The following is a 24,761-nucleotide window of genomic DNA, read 5'->3' on the forward strand; positions in this document are numbered from 1 at the left end:
GGTGCAGCACATTAAATCCATGCAGTCACAATATTTTAATAATGAAAAACTTGTTTGGAGTTTTTAATTGTTATGTTTGATTGTTTTAAAATGATTAATGAAGTCTTGCCTTTGCATAGTGACCTGCTATAATGTTTCACAGAAACACAGAACAGAGCGCAGGGAAACGCGTTCGTGAGACTTAAGAGAGTCACTCAGTCAGTTCCCAAGTGACCAGCTGCCAAAACTAATTCTCCCCCAGTCATCAGCTTTGCACTCACTTCCCAGTAGCAGAGTGTAGATGGGGCTGACGTTAAAATAAAATACTCCTGGTCACCATTAGGCAAGACCTTGAACCCATCATCAACATGAAATCCACACTGAAAAATCACCCGATGTGATTTTCTCTCTGACACAGATCTTTGTGTGTCTGTCACCAACAATAGGCATCACAGCCAGAATTAATTTGAGTTATCCGTTTTCACCAGCTCTGGAAATCAAAGGTGTTTGTAGCCAAAGTGAAAGCAAGAGAAATAAGCTTTGCGTCGCAGTGAAGGGTGAGACGTGATAACTGTGTGAATCTGGGGATAACTGCACACAGACTCCAGTCTCCTCTGGAAGACGTTTGGAATATCGCAGCCTGTTGTGCGAGCAGAAAGTGAAAGGTGTAAAGACCCTGAGAGAAAAATCCAGGAGGGGAATTCTGCAGCAGCTCCACAAGGGGCTCGATCCCCACAGGCTCCTTTTATAAAATGCCCAATTAAACAGGGCCCACTCAGAGTGTCCACTGAGTCAATCCCTGATTTTAGTCAAATTTTTGTCTGTTTTTTGTAGTTCCATCTAGTCTGTCATGCAGCTGGTGACATTGCACTCCACCTCTAAGCACTTCAGCTTTCAAACATCTGGTGGCCAAAATGCAAATATTAAAGCTCCAGAATGTGCAAAACCAGTAGGGGAACAATGACAACATAGAGAGAGGGGATGAATTTCATAGAAAGTCACAGAAAGTGTCTTCAGAAGCACACTGGCACTGTAATCCTCCTTCTGACTGCCGCATCTCTCTCCAAGATCTTTTTGGTTTTTGTGTGCTGGTTGGAATTTATTGTATTGTAAAAGAAAAATGATGTGAGAGAGATCCTGCATAAGGTGTAGAACCACTCAACTACTTATTGACGTGTGGTTTTGCAAATATGCACTGACTTTACAAATGAGTCTAAGCAGACACGATTCTGACAAAGTCGGGCATAAAGCTAAGCTGAAATTCTCAACACCTTGGACTTGGGTTAAATTATATTCAGTAATAAAACTGTTGCTGTAGAGTGCAGTTCTCAACAACATAACATCACAGAGCGGGGTCAGAGGTCGCCAACTTTCTGCAAAGTCAATCATTAGAGCTTCATTTGGCCTTCAGATTAAAGAACAGTGCAGTGGAAACAGTGAGTTTCTATGGCCGAGCAGCTGCACACAAGCCTCACGTCACCAAGTGCATCGCGCCGAATGGGACGGCACTCCTGTGTTTATATGAAACCCCAAAAAGTAAGCTTTTAACAATATCGTGATGTAATAAAAATCAGATCAACTCTAACTTGACTTAAACCTGTTTATTTCTTTGTAGTGCGGCTCAGTATTCTTTCTTTAATATGAAGCTGACGTTACAGAGAAATGTAATTTGTGGTTATTGATACGTTCTTTCAGCCTTACAGTTTTCTTCTGATATTCCAAGGTTTGTATATTATATATTTCTCATGCTATGGATTAACACAATTATCCTCCCAGCATCAACACATTTTTATTGATTATTTTTTAAACAACTCCAGCAGCGAATGATATGCTAAAAGCCAATGACTGTTTCTTTTCCACGGCTGTGAAACACACACGGCAAACCAACTGGGCTTCCAATCTGACTACACTGGCTGTCCTGGTCTCAGCCTCTGCAAGCAACAAGCTAGCAGAAGTAGAAAAAGTTTTGTGTTATAGTTTCAGAGTACAAAAAAATTCACATATGCTCCCCGAAAATATATAAAGTCACAAACCTCACTGTGGTCTATGAGATCTAGAGGTGAGAATGTAAGTGTGAAAAAGAGGATTGGAGATGCTGAGACAAACTTATATTACATTAAATCTAGTGTGAGCCTGTGTCAGTGTGAGTGTCCCCTCTGTTAACTCCTGCGATAGCCTACTTTGGACCTGGATTTACCTCAGGGCTCTGTTCTGGGTCCTGTCTTATTCTCCCTGTACACGCTCCCGTTAGGCTCTATTCTTCAGAAACATCAAATCTCCTGTCACTCTTATGCAGATGACACACAGTTGTATGTATCTCTCTCTAAAACCAGACGTTGATAGTGCACTGCAGAAGGTTTCAGATTGACTTAGCGATATAAATTGCTGGCTAACCCTGTTTTTGAACTTTCTCGAACTAAACCACAACAAAACCAAGATTATAATTTTTTGCAACCAAGACTCTGTTAGCCTCATAAGAAATGACTTGAGCCCACTATCAGCTAACGTACATCCCCACATTAAAAATCTTGGTTTCATTTTAGATTCTAACCTCAAGCTGGACAAACAAATGCTCAGGAGCATTTCTAAACTCGAAAATATCCTGTCATCTAAAGATCTGGAGACCATTATCCATGCCTTCATTTGATCACGTCTTGACTACTGTAACGCTCTGTCACTCAAGCCTGTCACACCTGCAAGTTATTCAAAATGCAGCCGCAAGGCTCCTGATGGGTCCCAGAAAGAGAGAGTATCACTCCGATCTTCTTTACATTGGCTGCCAGTTAAATACAGAAAGGTAGGTTTAAATATTTGTTTTTAAAGCCCAAGGCTTGGCTCCAGGTTACATTTCAGATCTCCTTAGCCTGCACCTACCTACTCAAACTCTGCATTCCTCCAGTCGGATGCTTTTACTGGTTCCACTGTCCCAGTTAAGATCCAGAGGTGACCGGGCTTTCTCCATCGCCTCGCCTTTTATAAAATCCTCTTCCTCTTTCGAAATCTTCAGAACTATACAAATGAAGCTGACTTGACTAGCCTAATTGAACCTCTTTGAGTTAGGATGGTGTCCTCCTCCTTTTAGGGAATTTGCGACCAATCGGGATCGCCCATGTGGAAAAGCTTGTAACAACAAAAATGAATGCCAAAATCATTGGATGACACCTACTTTGCTCCTTGTTTATTATTGCATGGTTTGAAATACTCTTATGCCTTTGCTGCTGTGTGCTGTGTGGTGTGCATGCATCCCTCAGGTGAGTATGTAAATAGCTGTGTTATCACTACTCGCTGATTCCCTTTTCCTTTCAACTTTGTTTCTGTCTCTTTTTAGGGCTGTGCTTTAACCTGACACACTGTAGCTGCATTTTAATGCCTGAAACTAGCTTCTCAGCAATGATAGGAGCAGTTTTGAACTCCTAAACTCAAACTTCCTGCCTTAAGAAAAAAAGGGGGAAAAAATACCACACTGCACTTTTAGTCAGGCTCTAATTAACTGCTTCACATGCCAGAGGATCTGAATCTCCCAGGACAAATCCCAGCCTTACTGTGCCTTAAACCAAACTCTTCATTTCAGACACAGAAAAAATGTTTTCCTCCCCAAAATAAATCACAACAGATTTCTGTTAAGTAATGCAACATTGAAGACAAATGGCTTGTGTTATTACATAGTTGTCCTAACCACCACCTAAATTAATCTGAGTACATATAATAATGTTCTTTATAATTGAAAGGGGAAAAGACAGAGCACAAAGCTGAACATCAGTGATCTGTGTTAGTCACATCCTTGGTTTAAATTACTGGAAAGGCCACCGAGGTCACAGAGAGCTATGATAGAGGGAGCCAGAGTCAAAGTACCAAAGTACCAGCTTCAGTTTGTATAAAGAAAAATCCAGACAGACACGGGGGGTTTCTTTGTGTTGTCAGATCCCAAACAGCCCACATACGCCTGGAGTCTTCCTCCTTTTACCTTAGCCAGCCTTTGGACATGATGCTGGAGACACAAACGAATCCTTTGTACTCGAGCGTAAAGCTTTACATCACACCTTAAACTGTCACATGTATGAACCCGAGCCTGCTCGTCACAACACAGTTTATCCATTCACACCTCAACCCATCTGTCCTCAACTTGAACCTGTCCAGTACACCTGAGCCTTCATGTTTGTCTTTCACACCTGAGCCAGTGATTTTCACAGCTTTGCACCTGCACATGGTGGTGTCATAAATACAATAACTTATGAAAGAGTTTCTCAAAAGTCTTTAAATGCTTGAACATTTCTGTCACGCTTGTAATAGAGTGATATTACTATATAAATTGCAAGTTTTCGAAAGACTTCAAATTAAAGCAAAAAGCATAATTATAATGTACGATTACTGACAGTAGCTCGGGAAGTTAGTGAGCACCGATTTTGCTCCAATAAGGAATGCTGTTCATGACTAAATACTGCTGTTGCATGAAGCTGGGAAGAACAACAAATATGGGACAATAATTAAAGTCACCTATTTCCTGCTTTTTCACTGGTATGACCTTGAAAGCTTATACCATTTTTTAGGCTCGATAATTTCCCATCTTTTGTCAGAAATAAACTTTATCTTCTTCTGTGAAACCTCTGTGCTGTACTTAGATGGAAGATTTACTTGGTGTGAAAGTAAAACACAAAGACAACGTTTGTCTGTTGCTGGATGTCGGCAACATTGACACCACCCAGCAGCATTATGTTTGAAACACTGACGTTCAAAGTTGCTTAAAAACCAGGCTATAAATGAACAGCTGTGGTTTAAATGCACAGTAGCACACAGTTAGACTCTCTCTTACAAAATAAGAGTTTGTTTGATTATGAAATATTTGTGATTTCCCCCAAAATAGCCAAAAGTTGGATTAGTGGTTTCATTTTTCAAAACAAACTTCCTGTTGTTCAAAATTCTGAGAAGGACATGAAACAGATGTTGGGAAAATGTTATGACTATTGGAACAACTTTGAGTTTGGAGCCACTTTTCAACCAAGACCACATTTTTTTAATGGTTAACCAACAGTTATTAAACATCAAAACATCTGTTAGGCTTTGCATGGATTTACACCAAATGTAGCCTAAAGGCACCTTAAAAACCGTGGGTCCTACGGGTGCACTCATCTAATTCAGGAACTTTGCTTTAATACTCACTGATGATGGATATGCCATTGAACACATATCCTCACACAGAGCTGAGAGGTGATACCTTACAAGAGCTGCTTTTCAAGCCCCTTATCAGCTGGTGCCTGAGTGTTTAAGAGGCACAATCCCCATTCAAACCAACTTTATAGGTTTCCAGAGAAACATATGTCTCCATGGTGATCTGAGGGGTTTCGGCTGGTAAAGCCTGGGAAGTAAAGCTGCATCGTTTTTGTATTTTCTCCTCCTGGGAGGCTCACAGGGATCTTAATGTGTAGGTCAACGATGCTATAACACGTCTGAGTATTGCCGTTTACAGCACCTCCAGGAATGGAGAATGGTTCAGTATCAAACACACTGATGGACAAAGTCTGGGGTTTGTGAGAGTCACCCAGGCAATAGTAAAACTAAGAGGGAGGGGGCAATAAGGTGGGGTTTAAAATGGGAACTGAGCACTTATGTAAGTGTACCGGCCACTGCTAGACTTGGCTTAGTAGATGGAAGGAGGGCAAGGTCGACATGCAGCCTTCTGCATGAGCGCTCTGCTAAACAACACATTTGGAAACTCTCAGGTGGAGAGTTCATTTGTGTCTGCTTGTAGACTTAAAAGGGAAGGGGGGGGAGGGTGGGGGGTTGTCACAAAGTAGTCAAAATTCAGTCTGTTTCTCGCCCAAAGTACTGGTTGCTTTAATAATTCAGTGCCAATGGTGTTCTGGGAAGATGAAGCAAATATGTTAGACACTGTTTTTTTTTTCTCCATTAAAGCGTTTTCTTAGAATAGCTCCAGTTACTGAAAGGGGGAAGAGATTATATAGTGGATGAAAAAGCATTTAGCAAAAATTAAATGTGACCAGAGAATGCAGCGGTGCAATGCTTTATTTCAGAGTCAAAACACTGGAAAACTACTTTTCAGTACAAAGTGTTTCATCAATATTCATGGTGAACGTCTGTGATCACAATCTTACTGTTGATGCTGAATGGTGCTTTATATTGTTAGGTAGAGGCCCGAACAACACAGAGAAAACTCCAACAATCAGATGACTATGGGCTCAAAATGTGGTCATAAATATTTTGTACTTGTAAATCAGGATTTGTATGTGTAAAAAAGATTTGTAGGTGTAAAATAGATATGTGTGTAGACTTAGCCAAAAAAAACCGCTGCAAGTTACAAGTATGAATTTTGACCCTATTTTTCTTCCTTTCATCTAATTGGTCAATGTCATGTCAATCACAAATGTAACAATCCAATCAGAGAACAGATGGGTTTGGCTGTCGGAGGGGCGCTTTTTTTGAACTGCAGGTCTTTGAAGGGAATAAATGCCCTTTTACATGCCAACCCAGCGTTTTCCTTCATCACCACGAAGTAAAACAGTCTGTGGTCGTCCGAGTTTGGTGATTTTTGTGTCACAGGTCTACGTGTTTAATACAGGGACTTCCACACTTCCACTTTTCAACAGCGCTGCGGACCGCGGGGTGGGGGCGGGCAGTGTTTTGGAAATGACAGTCTTCATCACAAAGCTTTCTTCGTTATGAATTAGCATAGATGTTTTTATTGAACATTTGAAGAACTAGCAAAAAAAAACAGAAACTCTTGTAGAGGACATAAAGTCAGAGATAGAAAAGACAAAGAGCAGGTGCATCTAGTACAGGTAGAGCTGCTGCAAAAACCCACAGAGCCCGGCAGCCAGCGCAGCAAATTCTGGATCCTTTGCTTTTAGTTAGCAGTTAGCATTAGCAGCACATCCTGCGTCCGATGTGAAAGGACTTTTATGCTGCGCACTGTGACTCACAGCAATGGTCCCGGGTCAGCCCTGACTTTGTGTTAAACTAATCCTAAAGTAATAATGGTATTTCTAACCACTGATATACCACAACTTTATCCTTTCACCAGCTGCTGAAAGTTAGGGGACCTAGCTGCTATCGGATATTTATATAGAGATCCTCCAGCTTCAACCTGTATCACCCTTCAAGGACCTGCAGTTCAAAAAAAGCGCCCCTCCGACAGCCAAACCCATCTGTTCTCTGATTGGATTGTAACATTTGTGATTGACATGACATTGACCAATCAGATGAAAGGAAGAAAAATAGGGTCAAAATTCGTACTTGTAACTTGCAGGGGTTCTTTTGGCTAAGTCCACACACAAATCTTTTTTTACACACACAAATCTTTTTTACACACACAAATCTTTTTTACGCACACACAAATTCTTTTTACACATACGAAACTGATTTACAAGTACAAAATATTTATGACCACATTTTGAGCCCATAGATGACCCCTTATGAGCAAGCTCTTGGCAACAGTGGGAAGGAAAAACTCCCCTTAAGCAAGAAGAAACCTCCAGCAGAGCCAGGCTCAGGGAGGGGCGGGGCCATCTGCTGTGACCAGGTGAGGGTGACGGGAGGGAGACAGGATGAACGATGTGCTGTGGAAGAGAGCCAGAGTTTAATACTAAACCATTTTGTATGCAGGACCCCTTTTTCCCTTTTAGACACAGATTAATTTAACCAGTTTAATCACTTCTTTGTTCTACACGAACCCCAATGAACTTTGGACGAAATGACGTGAAATTTGTTGCAGGTCAGTTTTTACACACATACTTCAGACTCATATGGTGTTTGTAATAATACAGCTGTGAGAACAGATATGCTGCTCATTGTTAAAGTGACCTGGCTGTGTCTTCTTTGTAAATACGCTCCTTCTTACTAAAATCCTCCACTCCTGTTGAGGTATTTTTGCCATTTTGCCCTGCTTAGTAAATCTGGGCCTTAACCTGGAGCCACAATTCAGGCATTTTTTTTCTATCACATCTCATTGTCAACTATTAATTTTATGAAAACTTAAAGCACCCTGATATCTCAAGCTGGTTTTATTCCATGACTAGTGTGTTGCCACTAGTCATGCACAGATACAAAGTGATCCAGGAAGTACCAAAAATACCTAAAACTGAGGTCATTCACAATGATTCCTACTTAAAAAACAAGTACAGGACAACTCTTGGCCTATTCACTACATACAGCATATTCAAGTATTTAAATGACCAATCAACATCCAGGAACAGAAACCTGAAATCACCGGTTAAAACAGCTCGCCAGCGTCTCTTCTTCAGTAGAAGACTCAGAGACTTCCATCTGCCGCTGACGGTGCTTAAGACTGGCCAGAGGCATCATTCGATCAGAGTTTCCTGACCTGCTGTCTGTCTACACCAAGCGGTGCAAGTCTAAAGCCAGGAAGATTATGATGGACCTCTCCCATCCCAACAATGGACTCTTCTCACCTTTGAGGTCTGGGAAGCGCTTCCACTCCCTTAAGGCCAAAACAGAGAAATGAGGAGGAGCTTCTTCCCCCAGGCTATTCGGGCCCTGAACCAAAAACAAAGTTAAAACTTTGTAGATTTTTGTAGTAATCTGTAAATCTATGGTTGTGTGTGGGACAAATAACATTTGAATTTGAAACAAAAGCATGGCCCCGGTGTCACTGAATGAATCCCAATAAATTAATCGTCAACAGCATTCTGTTTTTGAGTAAAGTGAAGCAAATTAAAGTCAGACTCTAAATTTGTATTTGAACAACACTGAAATTCGCACTAGTTATTGTCCACTGTTGACAACATTTGACTGTTTTCACATTGCACTGAAAGTTGCAAGTTGTGCAAGTGTTGTCACGTTGTGAAAAGGTGTATCTGATGAATGTTGGTCCGAGTTTAAAGTGACCAATCACATTGTTGTGATGTCAGAGTTTTGTGACGTGGAAAAAAAGACTGTCAATGTACACTGAGGGAAAAATCCAGGATAAGACCGTGATTGGGGTTAGGGGTTGATGTGTGGGGTGATGGTATCCATGTCACAGAACGATGGCATCAAAGCAATGTTGTGACATCATTTCAGCGTGAAATGTTGAACCTGGACCAACATTAAATATGATGATGAGGAACAACTGCTATGGGCTACCACTGCACCACATTTCTGGACATTTTCTTCTTCAGACTGCTTCCGGATGTTATAGTAGAATTCCTCAATGATAGTCTGGCCCTCGGGGACAAACTGCGAGTGCACAAACCCCAAGAATCTTAAAGAAAACAATGAGCATGCTCTTGGTCGCACTCCTCTGTGTTATACACTGCAAAAACTCTAAATCTTAGCAAGTAGCAAGTAATTATAAAGTAGAATTGTAAAGCGCTTTGAGGGTCTCAAAAAGCACGATATGAATGCAATCCATTATTATTTAAGCCAACTGTTAACTGTATATTTCTGTACATTTAAGTATTATTATTCATATTGCCGCATTCATTGACCTTGTTTATAGGCAAATGTTCCTAATTTAATGTTTAAATGCACTTGAAAAAGGCAAAATCCCATGTAAAATTATGGCAACAAACTGTATTGTCATTACTGAAAATAACCATGTTTTTATGGGAAAGTTATTTTCTGTTATTTTCTGGTATTATTTTGGCGCCCCAGCTGCCGGAATATTACTGTTTTTTTAGGATTTTTTTTTTACGGTGCACCCTATCATGTGATTTCCTGAGTCAGATGGCCCAGGATGTGAGTGGGCGTTAAGGCGTCTGGGAAGGAACTCAAAACTGGATTATAGATGGCAGACAGTTGGTGCCGTAAAACCACCGCCTCTGTTCAAAAATGGTCGCTCACAGTGGACATAGATGGCTTCTTTCACTCCTCTTTCAAACCATCTGTCCAAAATGTGAACATTGGCATCATCGAAAGAGTGACCTTTGACCTTTAGATGCAGATGAACTGCTGAGTCTTGTCCCATGGAGGTGGCTCTTCTATGTTGTGCCATGCACTTGTGAAGTGGCTGCACTCTCTCTTATATCTGGTTCTGTTCCTTCTTCTCTTAAAACTGCAATAATAACCCCAATAAAGAATGGTTCAGATCCCTTTATTCTAAATAATTTCTGGCCAATTTCAAATCTCCCTTTCCTCGCAAAAATTCTGGAAAAGATTGTGGCTGCACAGGTTCTAGCAGATTTTTGCATCTACTCAGCGATGCACACCTGCAAGTTTTACAAAATGTGGACCCCTGACATGAAAAAATAAGGAAGAGTGTCAGAACTTCTTTCCACAACTTGTAATAAAGGTCAAAAACTCCCAACGATACAGGGACAAACCACTTTGTAGCAGGTAGCATTTAGGCTAATATAACGTCAGAATGATGACAATAGAAAATGATTAGGGTATAAAAAGACGACACTGTTAAATGGAACATTGTTGTAAAACATTTTTGTATTTGAACTCTGAAATTTTAAATTTCCTGACCCATGTTAAGATTCATGTCTTTTAATTTCCTGCAAATGCAGACAGTAGAATTCATTCTGTAAACAAAGAGTAAATTATTTCCTCCATTCTCTTCACTTTTTCAATTCACCACAGATTTGTGTGCTTTTGGAAAGAGACGAAACTCTACATCATTCTAATCTACACTAAAATGAACCCATTCATCACTTTGCTGAAGAAAGAAAAAGACAAGGATGGACTCAGCAGACACTTTGCTGTGGTATTCAGTATTTTCTCTTCTGATGTATTTATTGTATTTCCAAAGTAGTGACCTTCAAAATAAAAAAACAGGAATGTTGAATGATTCACCTTGAAAAGAAAAAGGTATCAAACAGCTGCATAAGACTGCAGTACAGTCACAAGCTGTGCAGTGATGTTTCCTCTTTTTTTCATACCCTGACAACATTTATTTGATGCACTAAAGATCACTAGAGTTCTTTTTTGGTTTCCTTCCTCCTTCATCTACTTTTTTTAAAGGACACCAGTACAGTCAAATTTAAGGAAGGAGAACATTTTGTGGACTGTGAAATTTACAAAGTGACAATAAAGTCAAAGTTTTCCTCTCAAAAACAAACAGCTGATCTCACAACTTAATTGGTCGGTGTTTGTATACAAGAAGCACTATCATCACATAATGAAACTAAGTAATGAAGCTCAGTGACCAAATCATCTATGGCAGTTACTGATTTAGTACTCATAGAAATGTAAAAGGGGGTCATTGCTGTCCCAGTTGTGGGTTTACTGAATAGTTGTTTATGCATTCCTTTCAATAGCATCTGTTTACAAGTAAAAACAGAAATGATCATGTTGGATAAGCCATTTTGCCAACAGCACTGAAAGTTAGGATCAGTGATCAAATGACATGTAGACAACTGTTGAATCTTTGAATCAATTGCATTTTGACCAAAATTGGCCCTGGGAGGCCAAACGGACTGCAACTTAAGAACACACCAGCAATAAGAAAAACGCTGCAAAAGCACACAAAACACAACAGAAATAGGAAAAAACAGATTTCCAAAAGCACAAGGGAAGTGTTTCTGGGGAGACAACAACCCGACGGACCAGATGCAGGAACCAAAATATGCTAAGAATTGTGCTGGGAGACACTTAAAAGAAGTGGAGGATCCATTGGTTTTGTGAGGAAAGAAAAGATGAGAGGTAAGTGTGTTAGCCTAACTATTAGCCTAAAACTCTGTCATCAGCATTATATGAATAGTGAGATTAAGGTCGTGTCCAAATTCATGGGCTGCTTCCTCCTGAGGACGCATTTGTAGACCGATTACGTCACAGCGACGCGCCGAAGGCTGTCCAAATTCGTAGACTCCTCCGAATGCAGCCGACAAATGCGTCCTCCTTTTCCCCCGAATTTGAAGGATGGGTCGGGTGTGTCCTTCGTGGCCTACCATATCCCAGAATTCATGCCGGAAACCAAACTCCAGTTTCCGGCAATGGCGGCCGCTACTAAGTTTTAAAATTACTCTTACTAATCTTTCTGGGTCACAAAATAAACTTTTAACATATTTTCAGGTGAGAAAGTAGCTGTGTAAACATCAAATATCTGCTCGGTTTATCAACATATCACATATTTGCAAAAGTGCTTCGACGTTTTCGGAGACGCCTGCTACCCACCAGCTCGATAGCTCGCCGGGAGCTCGAGGGTCACTGAAGCCGCCGAGAACGGCACAACTCCCGGCACATCATTTTCAGATCACCGCGGACTTTCGCTACTCAGGTTAAACGTAATATATAAGTCACTTAGACAACCTAAAAATGTTATTGTTTGGCTTTTGTCAGTGTTTTATTTGTTAGTGAGTCAATCGGTTTGGCTGAGATTAAAGTTATTAGATTAGATAAAATGAAACTTTATAAAGCACCCGGGTGGACAGCGGTGACGCTAATCTGAAGGCTAGGCCGTCCAATTCCACAGCCGTTTACTTCCGGCCTACCCGACCTTCTGAGGACCCGGGCCACGTAGACCGCGAAGGCCGGGTCCTCAGGAGGATGCAGCCCATGAATTTGGACACAACTTAAAACACACTTACCTAGCATGTTTTGTTTCCTGCATCTGGTCCGTCGGGTTATTGTCTCCCCAGAAACACTTCCCTTGTGCTTTTGGAAATCATTTTGTTCCTATTTCTGTTTTCGTTTTTCCTATTTCCGTTTTTTCCGTTGCAGCGTTTTTCTTATTGTTTTCTTAAGTTGCAGTCTGTTTGGCCTCTCAGGGCCACCGTACCAGATTGAGCTTCATGTCTTTTAACTAGTTCTAGAAACAGATCTCAAATGTCTTCCATTTTCAAATCACATCATTGGCTCCTTGCTAGCTTCAGAGTCAGTTTTAAAATTCTTGTTTTGAACTTCAAAGCTTTGCATGGCAAAGTACTGTAGTATATCGCAGAGCTTTTACTGACCTACCAACACGCCCCTTAGGTCGTCAGAGCAGAAATTACTGCTGGTGCCAAAACACATGGAGCTATGACCTTTGGGGTAACGGTTCAACGCCCTCATGCCTGGGAAGGAATTGGCCTCATCCCATTGTTTTAATGACTCAGCTGAAGACATTCCTATAGGTTGGACTATAGAGAATATAGTAGGTTTTAAAAACACACACGTCTAATACTACTGTGAGTGTGTGAGGCTTTTTCTCTCACACACTCACAGTGCCAGTTTGTCTCCATCAGCCGTGTTACTTTCAGTCGGTGCTATGTCTTTAACCTCTGAATATTTTTGTAGTATCGGTTTTTCTAGTCTTTGTTTGTCAAAGCCTCTGCTGGCAGTTTCTAATTCGTCACATGACTTAAACTTTGCTCCTTTCATGCCAATCCAATCCAATTTTATTTATAAAGCACTTTAAAATACCCAGCACAGGAACAAAGTGCTGTACAGAAAATAAGCTAAAACAATAGAATAACAGAAAACAGCAAAATAAATAAATAAAACACATAAAACATAAAATTAAAACAGCCCTATATTAACCCTTTAAGACCTACCATAGAACCAAGTCCGCCAGAGCTTATATTATATTTTTACATGCTGTGGAGCCATTTTTGGGAGCATTTCAAGTTGCTATACATCAATACAACCATTACAGCCTAGATTTTAATAATATGTCTGCATTAAGTGCATAGTGATTACATAAATTGCAAAAAAGTGCAATAAACTACAAAAAAATTGAAAATCGTTTTTGTTTTTTTAACATATATTTCTTGTTAGAGAAATTTAAGAGGCTTATCCCTCAAAACTGTAAATACAAAAAAGTTGCACAAAATAGTTTCCCACCACAGGAAATTTATTTTGAGTGTCTTCATAGTTTTATTTTTGAAATACACCAATTTTTATATACTGCAGGAAAAACAAAAATAAATATTATAATGCAAATTTGCAAAAAAGCAGCATATGCATCAAAATAAACTATTTCCAGCAGTGCAATATGAGTCCTAAGCATCCCAGAAATGATACAGAAAGTCATAAAGTCAAAGATAACTTTTAAAAACACCAGTATAGGCTCATTGAGGCCCGGACGGTAAAAAACTACATTTCCGCGAAAATGACGTCACTTTCGGTTTCGGGCAGGTCATGGCGGACATGCGATAGTTCGCGCTGACGTCTAATCCAATGTAGGAAGTGTTATGAACAGCTGATTGGATCGGCAAAGCGTGTTTCTGGAATATTATGTTTTTGTTGCTGCAAGCGCTTTTTATGCAGTTTTTGCAAAACTATATGTGGAAGGAAACTGTGACCGAGGACAAGCTGATGGCATAAGATGTAAGTACAACTCCTCCGGTTTCATGTGCAAAAAAAAATTATTGCGCTAGCTTACGTGGTTGCAGAGCTACCGGGATTTAAAAATAGTTACGCAAAACAGAGCGTGCCCGCTCCGACTGGCTTTAAAGGGTTAAAACAAAAACAAGATAAAACAGCATCGAATCACCTAAAAACAACTGAAATAAAAATAAAAATAAAACGAACACCTTCGGTGCTGCACTGATAAACACTGGTTTGACTTACTGAGTTGATGACCAGCTTTGTGTGACTGCTTAGCCTGACTGCTGATGTCACAGGTAACTGAAGCTAGATAACAAAAGATATCCTAGATATGTTGAGGTTGTTACCGTGGAACTGTCCATCAGTAAGAACAATGAAAACATAACCTGAGTACTGCATTGACACTTTGTCACACTGTTACTTTATACAGGTATTGGAATATTATCGTTACTATGAATTCTTAAGGCTACCATCTTCATGCAGTGAATATTTTACATACATACTGAGATGGATTCTTTCTAAATTTTGCAAGACTTTAGCTCCCTCTCCAGTTAAGGCAGCTGCTGATCAGTTTTCAAGAAAATGTTACACTAGAGGTAAGAATACTTGTGCATGCAGTGATAAAAGTAAGAATCTTTTATAGCAGTAAGAACTGACTGAGTCTCACCATGGCTTCTGAACATCAATAAGTGAGCTTCATCCTCATAGTAAAGAAGTCACACGGTTGGGTGAGCAGCGGAGTGTATCACACACAAAGTCAGACTGATTTAATGTGAACTGGCAGATCACAGAAGCCTCGCTGGCAGAAAGCTTTCACCTGTGCAGCAGGAGAGAGAGAGTCCAGATAACAGGGCTAAGTATATGCACAGGGACAGAGAGTACATCTGTAGAGTCAGCGTGAACTGATCTCTTTGTGTGCATCACCCTCTTTGCTCTCTTTATCCTTTCTCCACATAGAAAGATGTAACGAAGGAGCTGTGGGGCACATGAGGACAAACTGGGAAAGGAGTGGAGGACTTGATGATTCTCATTAATCCTGCAGCGCTGCCTGAAGTCACTCAGATCTGCAGAGCATGCCTTTCAAAACAAGAGGGATATGAGAGAGATAACCTCATTATCAGAATATACTTTTGTTCTTATCCACTGATTTATTTATTTGTTTTTCCTAAATAACACCCATTTGTTTAGATTTTCTAAAGAAGTGATAGAGATAGAGTTAAGCAAAGAGACACATCTGCTAAGTTAGGAGCATCAGAGCAAAACAGTAGGAGATTATTTCATTATTAAAGAAATGAAACTGCTCACAGAGGCCTTTCAGAGATCACAAGTACAGATTTTAATGCCACATATCAGTTTGCATTATGGGCATCTGTCCATCCACAATTTAACTATGTTAATTCAGCTTTATTAATAAAGCACTGGCAGCAGTTTTCTAAAGGGCCTTTAAATTGCAAAGTAAAAACACTACAGTATTATAGAGCGATTCAAAGCAGTTAACAGACATGTTGGGAGTCCTCAACATCTGTCTATATTTAAAGACTGTCATAATTCTCAGTGTAGCCCCTTATGTTGTAAAAGTCGGAAACAAGCCTTCTTTTAAGCCAAGTTTCTTCTGGCTGCCCTGCAAAGCAAGTTTAAAAAGAACATGGGCGGGGCTTCTGAGCCGCTATGCCCTGTTTATGTCATCATACAGCTCAAAGGTAGAAAAAATAATAAACTGGAGGATTTAGAGCTATCCAAGCTTTTGGCTCAGGGAGATTATTTGTTCATGACCTCATTATTTGGAACTATGGTCACATATTTACTGCTACACCAGTGGGACATTAAATATGTGACAGAATAAACCAGAAGCTTGCATGACAATAACACTGAAGCAGGAAAACCAGCATGTTTAAATGACACAGAATTGACCTTTGCACCCATCTCATTATTTATCTTTTAACCTCGAGACTGTGATGGTGGAGTTTGTGAGGATATAGAGATTCTGAACAAAATACTAAAATTTTGACAGCAAAAACAAAACAGTGTGTGTGTCTGTGTACGTGTAGTAGTATTAGTAAATCCGTCCTAATTTATGTATGTAGCTAAATCTGGTACTACACAGTGTTATGCAGTATTACACAGCTCACTCTGTAATTGAATTGTTGTACTGTGGGTGCAAGACAACTCAGTGCATCTCTCTTTGAGATGAAATCAAAATGCATGAAATAAAAAAAAGCTCTCTGATTCAACTCATGCTGTTATACGAGTGCAATGCAAAACTGGTTGAGTACTCCCTTACGGTTAGAAAAAGACCATGGTCATGGTCAAAGGAACCATATTGACAGTTGCTAGGAAACAACATGTGAACTGTGGTCTCAAATCAGACAGTTTGTATGCCAACCCATCTCCTTCATCCTCCGCCCTGATAGGTTTGTGCAAAACGCAGCTTTCGCCAGATGGTGTTTGAAATGAGCACATTTGAGACATTTATGCTGACCACATTGTCCATGGATGTATTCTCGGAGACACCAGGTGGTAGCACTCAAGGATCTGAACACACAAAATAAAGTGGTACATATTAGACAATTTCTCAATTTGTTAAAAATGAAACAAAATGAATTCAAACAGTCTGTCCACCAGAAAAATATTATTGCTTGGGAATTTTGTGGTAAAACACCCTTCTTTGTGTAGATGTAGTTATAAAGACAGTTTGCCTTACAGTTGGAGGACGATGGCATGTTTGGTTATGCTCCATATCTTGGTCACTATTCTTTAGCTTTATATACTATACCAAATGCTTACAATTACCATGCCCCCATGGTTGCCCAATAAAGTAACTGTACCCCCTCAACTCAAATCTAGTAACATACTTCAACTGTGAGTGACACTAATTCATCCAGTATGGGTAATGAAAAACACTAAACACACCAATAAGTGGCTATATTTCTCTCTGAGTTTACTATGCGTATTTGGTTGTAATTATGCATAGCGTGTATGAGCGCAAGGGCTTTTCCTTTTTAATGAAATAGCAAACCCTCGTCAAAGTTGGTTGCATATCCAGTTCATATTGTCTGCTGCCAACCCTGTGCCTAGTAGGTGTGCTCACCAAATAATAGATGGCTCCAAAGTGAAACTAATGCGGAAGTGAAGTGGCACTTTTTTCCTATTAGGTAGCAGAGGGCAACGGCTGAAACGAAATCTAAAAACTGAGCCTTGGCTCCACTTTTTATGACCTAGTACAGATTTCCCTACTGAGTCTACGGTCCCACTTGCTTGTTATGAGTGTGCCAGAACCAGAACCATGGAGTCATCTACCACAATCAGCTGCCTCTAAGGTTTCTCACTTTAATCAATGGACTAACTCAACCATTTCCAGCTGGTGACAATATTGCTTGTTCGATTCTGCAGCCTCTCTTATCTTGGTAATTTGGGCTTTTAATGATTTATTTTATCTGTTCTTTTTCAAGTACAATGACTGTATGGGATATATTCATATAGAGTATTTTTTTGCACAATACTCAGTCTTTTGCACATTTCTATTGCACTGTCTTTGTTTTGGGTTTTTTTGCACATTGCACTTTTTTTCAGAGTACAGACTGCCCTGTTTATTTTTACTTTACATACACACACCATTCAAAAGTTCAGTGGAAAGAAAAATGTGACTTGTCTCTGTGGAGTGAGCAGTGTGGGCTAATGACTGTCACAGCCTGCCACCAACTCTAATTTCATCTCATGGACACAAAACTGGAGCTTCAAAATCAAGGCCAGCGTAACACTGCATCCCAACTTCTTCATGGAGCGCCCGCCGGGCTGTTTGCCGCAGGAATCTTAATATTTGGCCTTCGATTTTAATACCGCAGGCTAAATACCCTCAGTGTAAACTGCTCTCTGTTGTCTTACTGTAAAGTCATCCTAATGTGACTGCAACAGTGTCTTTGTCATGAAAGTCGAATCACTGATGAAAACACTGACAGTTAACACACACCCCTCCACCCTCAGGACTCTGCTGGTTCGTGTAGCGGAGCAGACACAATGAAGTCCTGCTTGTGCGTACCGTCGCAGTAGGGCGGGTTGCTTGTGTGCTTGCATCCACACAACCAAACCGAGGCGTCTTTCTCTGGGACGAAGCGTAGCGGGGAGAGGCCCTGGGCTCGGATTTTGTGGCTTCCATCGCAGAAAGGCTGCTTCCTGCTGTGCCCACAGGTGCACCACGAGTAACGCTTCCCACCAACCAGCTCCACCTTGAAAGGCTTCTTACCTGGGATGACCAGTTCAGGAGGAAGCGTGGACAGCTACGTTACTCAATGAGAGTAACGTATTCTGAATACTTTGGATTACTTAATATATTATCATGCTTTTTACAACTACATGAATGTACTATTGCTGTGATTTATTACTGTTACTGAAGGTCCGCGGCTCCGAACCGTAGTAAAGGGACCTCTGGCTGATACGGTGGGTTCTGTGTCGGGCTCGTAGCCGAAAACTAGCTTTACTTTGTTGTCTGGGTCAACTTTGCTAGCGAGAGACAGAGAGAGGCGTTGAAAGGCTGCTCCAACGGGACTTATTGTTTCAGAGGAAAACACGAACACGGTGTACAGTCGAGTCTTAATAGCTTACTTACAACTGGGCTCGTCAGGCTCTCTTCTTGGCTGCAGTGGTTATTATTATATTTACATGCTTCCAGCTCCCGTTTTTGCTCGATGACAGCTCGTACTTTTCCTTTTTCTCCCTCCCTCGCTCACAGACACATAACGGGTATGGCAGTCCATTCTCCCTGCAGCACGGACTACACTGCCTATGATGCTACATTCTTTAGAGCTATACCTGTAGCATTCTGCCTGTTAGCTTAGCACAACAACAACAGGCGCTCTCTCACCCAGGAAACACGCAGAGAGAGAGCGTAACCCTGTAACCATGGCAACCGTAACGCTGCCGCCTGGAACAACAGAACGTAGCTGTCAAACAAAACCCAAACAGTCCTGACCCGCCACAATATGAAACAGGGAAGTACCGCCGTGTAATCCATTTATTTCAACAAAGTAACTGTATTCTAAATACCACCTTTTTAAACGGTAACTGTAACAGAATACAGTTACTCATATTTTGTATTTTAAATACGTAACGGCGGTACATGTATTCTGTTACTCCCCAACACTGATGGTCATGGAGGAACGTTGTCACTGTGTACTGTACCACTGCACATGGTTGGAATGACTTTAGTTTGGATTTTCTGTAATCCAAATCCTTTTAACAAGTGATGCTGAAGGTCCTACAGTTTGTTTTTACCTGTCGGACCAACAGGCCAAGCATATCAAATCCTTATAAGTGATCACGATTGACTACAAATAGTATTTTCTCGTTGCAAGCATTAAAAGGATTTGACAGTATTCGTTCCGTTGACCATTACCCGCAACAATGGCAAAGTCCCAGGAACTAAGTGAGTATCTGAACTGTTTGGAACTTGTAATATTTGTGTAATTTTGTTCTGGCTGATTTGCTCTCTTGGAGCCAATTTTAAAGAACTGCATATTCCACGATCCTCACCTCAAACGACTGTAAGGGAGTATAACTTATTTGGATGTGCCACCACTTTGCCAAGGTTTGAAAAAAGACATAAAGTGTCCCCCTTAGACGAGAGTAAATTGGTTAGGATGTTCAAAAATTACTTAGGCTTGAACCTCACCATGAACTTTCATTATCTTTGCTCGCTGTTCACATTGTCGCGTGAACAGTGGGCTGAGCTGGGACTGTTTGGCATAATAAAGGAGACGTGAAAATCACTTTACTTTGTGGCAGCATCAGAGTGAAATTAATTTTACTGATTACTTTTTCTCAGTCATAAATAGCTTACAAATCTGTGTAAGAAAGCTTATACAGATTTCTACCCTTTGTTCTACGAGCAGTTCCAACAGTGAACACAAAGTCTGCTTTCCATTCCCTTGGATTTTCTCTTGTTTTTTCCTCATGGCTCACTTTCTGCATCCAGTGTGGAAGCTGTTAATGACAAATTGCTAAACTGCTTAAGAAATATCAATTTAGATGGATGCATACCATGGATGCCACAATTACCTCACAGCTGCAGTGTAGAGAGTGACTCTCATTACAGATGTAATTTTAACGAGGGCTTTAAATCTCAATGCTGGCTGTTATCAGAAGACTGACCCTTGAAACTGGAAACTATTGTAAAGAAGTCTTTGCTCTCCTCCTGCTGCATTTATTTGACTCATCTTCTTGACCTTGTTTTCTTCCTTCTGTGTGCTAACTCTTCATTTCCACCCCTTTGCCCTTCAATTCCACTCCTTTGATACGCTTTTCCCACTGAATTATGTCTGCGTTTTTGAACCAGCTCTGTTTATTATTCTGGTGCTATCCAGCGAAACAGGTTGCAAAGTCAAAGGTTTTGTGTGGAAATGTTGCAAGCATGAATTAGTCATCAACAGAGAGGGTGCTCTGCAATCATAGACTGTATATAAAAGAGAGGTATAATGATTTAAAAACATAGAAGAGGTAGCCATCTTGATCTCCCCAATGGCTACTGAAGTGCTATGGTATAAATTAGGTAATCTACCATTTTATTCTTTATTTCTACACTAATGGAGACCATAGTGTACAAAGAATACATCATGCTGTATTTAATAGGGCTTTTTCCCAAGTTTGTGATACTAGAAAAGGTTTAACCAAGGTTAGAGAACAAGGGAGCTTAATGAACTAGAAGCCATTTCAAATATAACTGGATTTATTTTTGCAAGCACAGTATGGAGATATAAGACACTTCCAGCACTTAACTTTCCCTCCAATATTCCAGACAAGCACAGACAGTACAAAAGATGGACTTGATTAGAAGTCACTAGCCAATCCTCATTTCTTACACTCGTTTTGGGTCATATTGAATATAATAAGTACATTTTGTAAATTTGGCCTACAAATTCATCAGTAAAGTGTTTAAAGAGTTCATCTCTCCCATAGATTTCTATTGTGTTAATAGAATAAAGGTTGAATGCTAGTTTTAAACTAGAAAACTAGTATGTCCTTCTTTTAAATATAGTTTATAATCCATAACAGTACTAAAAGAATGACAAGTCACATTTTTTTACCTGGGGGCTTTTGCCCTTAATTGATCGGAAGGTAGTAAAAGCAAATATATAGTTTCCATCTTTCTGTCAGCATTTAAAAGAAAACCCCATGGAATAAATTAAATGTCAGGCATGTTAACCAACATAGCATTCACTCCATGCTCTTATCATCAGAGGTGTTTGGGCCATGAGTGATTTCTATCAAATCCCCTCCTGATGGCACGATGCATACATGTCTGAGTGCCGTAAATTATTGTGAGCAAAATTAAATTTGAGTGCAACAGCAAACAGCTTTTAAATGGATCAAAGATGAGAGCAAAGGTTACTGGGTGTTGAAGGTTTGTTTCTCGTCTACAGGAGGAGAGGTTGGGTTGGTTGGTTCAGGGAGCACTGCCAGGTGGAGCTGATTGACACAGCTGCTGCACATTTACTAATCAGCTTCTACCTTGTTATGGGGTGGGGTTCTAGGACCTGGCAGGCAGACACAGACTCTGCCAGCCAAGCAAGACAGTGTGGTGCATCTGAAGACATTTACCTCAATAACTCTGATAAGAGTTATTCACTAAGCAGCCCTCGGAATTTTCTATGTGTTATAATCTGTGTGTTCGCCATGAAGACAGTTTGCTTCTCTGAGTGGCATACTACAAAGGAAATTCAACGCAGCCAGGCTTTCTTTGCATTAGCTGGTTTGACAAAACCAAAACCCCAGTAGGAAATCATGCCGGTGGTCATAAAGGTTCACTGTTAAGCCAGGCTTACTTCCTTTCTGCATCACCAACTCAGTGCATGCAAATTCAAGTGAGCTGCTGTGGAGAGAGTAAATAGCTTTCCTTTCCGAGGTGTACACCTGGCAGAGGATCTCACATGGTCAGTACACATAATCAAAACAGCCTCTGCTTTCTCAGGAGACTGAAAAGATTCGGCATGAGCCCCCGCATCCTCAGGACCTTCTACCGCTGTGCCATTGAGAGCATCCTCACTGGATGCATCACCACCTGCTATGGCAACAGCACCACCTACAACCACAAAGCTCTCCAGAGAGTGGTGCAGTGTGCGGGAAGGATAATTGGAGGTGAGCTTCCCTCCCTGCAGGACATCTACAGGAAGCGGTGCCTGAAGAAAGCGGGGAGGATCGTCAAAGGCTCCAGTCACCCCAGCCATAAACTGTTCAGACTACTTCCATCAGGCAGGAGGTTCTGCAGTATCCGGTCCCGAACAAGCAGACTGAGAGACAGCTTTTTCCATCAGGCCATCGGACTGCTGAACACTTCACAGACACCTCACCTTCACTTACCAGACCTTCAACATTATGCACTATATACTGTATATAAATGAGTGGCATTTATGTACAGTATGGAGTGCATAATGTTGAAGTTCCAGTTTCATGTTTTGCACAATATCCAACTGCTGACCTCTGTAGAATTGATTTAATTAAATTTTTTATATACAGGGTGGGCCATTTATATGGATACACCGTAATAAAATGGGAATGGTTGGTGATATTAATGTCCTGTTTGTGGCACATTAGTATGTCACGTGTTAACCTCTTCGACATGTCAATGGCTGTGAACAAAGAGAAACTTGTAAATAACTCATGAAAGAATAAAGCTACGTTGAAACCAAGCACACCATTGTTTTTCTTGTGACATTACCAATAAGTTTGATGTGTCACATGGCCCTCTTTCTATTGAAAAAACAAAAGTTGTATCCAAGATGGCCGACTTCTAAATGGCCACCATGGTCACCACCCATCTTGAGGAGTTTGCCCCGTCACATATACTGATGTGCCACAAACAGGACTTTAATATCACCAACCATTCCCTTTTTATTACGGTGTATCCATATAAATGGCCCACCCTGTAGAAATGTATATATACATTTCCAGCCTATGAGTGTTTGTGAGGTGACCCCTCAGTCAACAGGATCCCCTGATGACTCAGAGTGAAGGATAAGAAAAGAAAGTTAGTGACTTTCAGTGAGTTTTGTACTGAAAGTTATCTTTATTAATATTTTCCTGGATATATTTTCAGCATTTATATGACCTAATTATCTAAATGAACATGACAAGATATGAGTTGTTCTTGTAGATTTTTACTGCTATAATATTTGCATTTCATAATGTTTGATTAATGCTTATGGCTCTTTCCATATGGTTAGACCATCTGTCTTGCCAGGAAAACTTTAGTTTGGATTTGACAGAAACAGAGTGAGCAGGAAACAGAGGCCGTTCTCTAGTACTCTCTCCACTCTGTTACATATTCCATATGTACAGGGAATGACCCCCCTTAGTAATGGCACGTGGATACTTCTTTAAGACCCTCTGGCTAGCACAGTCACTCCCCACAACTTACGTATAAAACAGCTGTGCAAATGTGAAACTGGTGATCCTTTGCTCTGCACTTGGTGCAGTGTGCGTGTGCTTTGTTTGGTACTGTGTGTGGTACAGTGTGTGGTGGCAGTGAGTGTCCGTTACCTCTGTGGTGGAGAGCCTGTCTCGGCAGCCTCCCAGGATTTATGATATCCCCAATCCAAAGAGGAAATAAAAAAAGCTTAGAAGTTCAATTCAATTCAATTCAATTTTATTTATATAGCACCAAATCACAACAAAAGTCGCCTCAAGGCGCTTCATAGATACAGAGAAAAACCCAACAATCATATGACCCCCTATGAGCAAGCACTTTGGCGACAGTGGGAAGGAAAAACTCCCTTTTAACAGGAAGAAACCTCCGGCAGAACCAGGCTCAGGGAGGGGCGGGGCCATCTGCTGCGACCGGTTGGGGTGAGAGAAGGAAGACAGGATAAAAGACATGCTGTGGAAGAGAGACAGAGATTAATAACAAGTATGATTCAATACAGAGAGGTCTGTTAACACATAGTGAGTGAGAAAGGTGACTGGAAAGGAAAAACTCAATGCATCATGGGAATCCCCCGGCAGCCTAGTGAGTACTCACTCAATCGTGTCTCAAAGAGTTGGCAGTTTGTCTTGTAATCGGAAGGTTGCCGGTTTGAGCCCCGGCTCGGACAGTCTCGGTCGTTGTGTCCTTGGGCAAGACACTTCACCTGCCGCCTACTGGTGTTGGCCAGAGGGGCCGATGGTGCGATATGGCAGCCTCGCCTCTGTCAGTCTGCCCCAGGGCAGCTGTGGCTACAACCGCAGCTGCCTCCACCAGTGTGTGAATGTGAGAGTGAATGAATAGTGGAATTGTAAAGCGCTTTGAGGGCCCCGAAAAGCGCTATATAAATGCAATTCATTATTATTATTACTCTAGTTGCTGGTGCCTTGTCTCGTGGTCTCTCCATTTGCACACTTGGCGCTCACCTAGAGTCCTTCAGTGTTGTCCCCCGTGTTATGTGAAGGCTGTGTGCAGGCAGGAGTGGTAGTAGGAGGACCCAAGGTGCAGACACACGGAGGCAAAACTTGAACTCAAAACAGCTTTAATGCTAAACTCAAATGTAACATAACTGGATATATCAAAATAAACTTACACGGGAAGACTGGCAGAACACACAGCATGGCATAAGGGT

The sequence above is a fragment of the Neolamprologus multifasciatus genome, chromosome 1 (genome assembly GCF_963576455.1).
Source record: "Neolamprologus multifasciatus chromosome 1, fNeoMul1.2, whole genome shotgun sequence".
NCBI lineage: Eukaryota > Metazoa > Chordata > Actinopteri > Cichliformes > Cichlidae > Neolamprologus > Neolamprologus multifasciatus.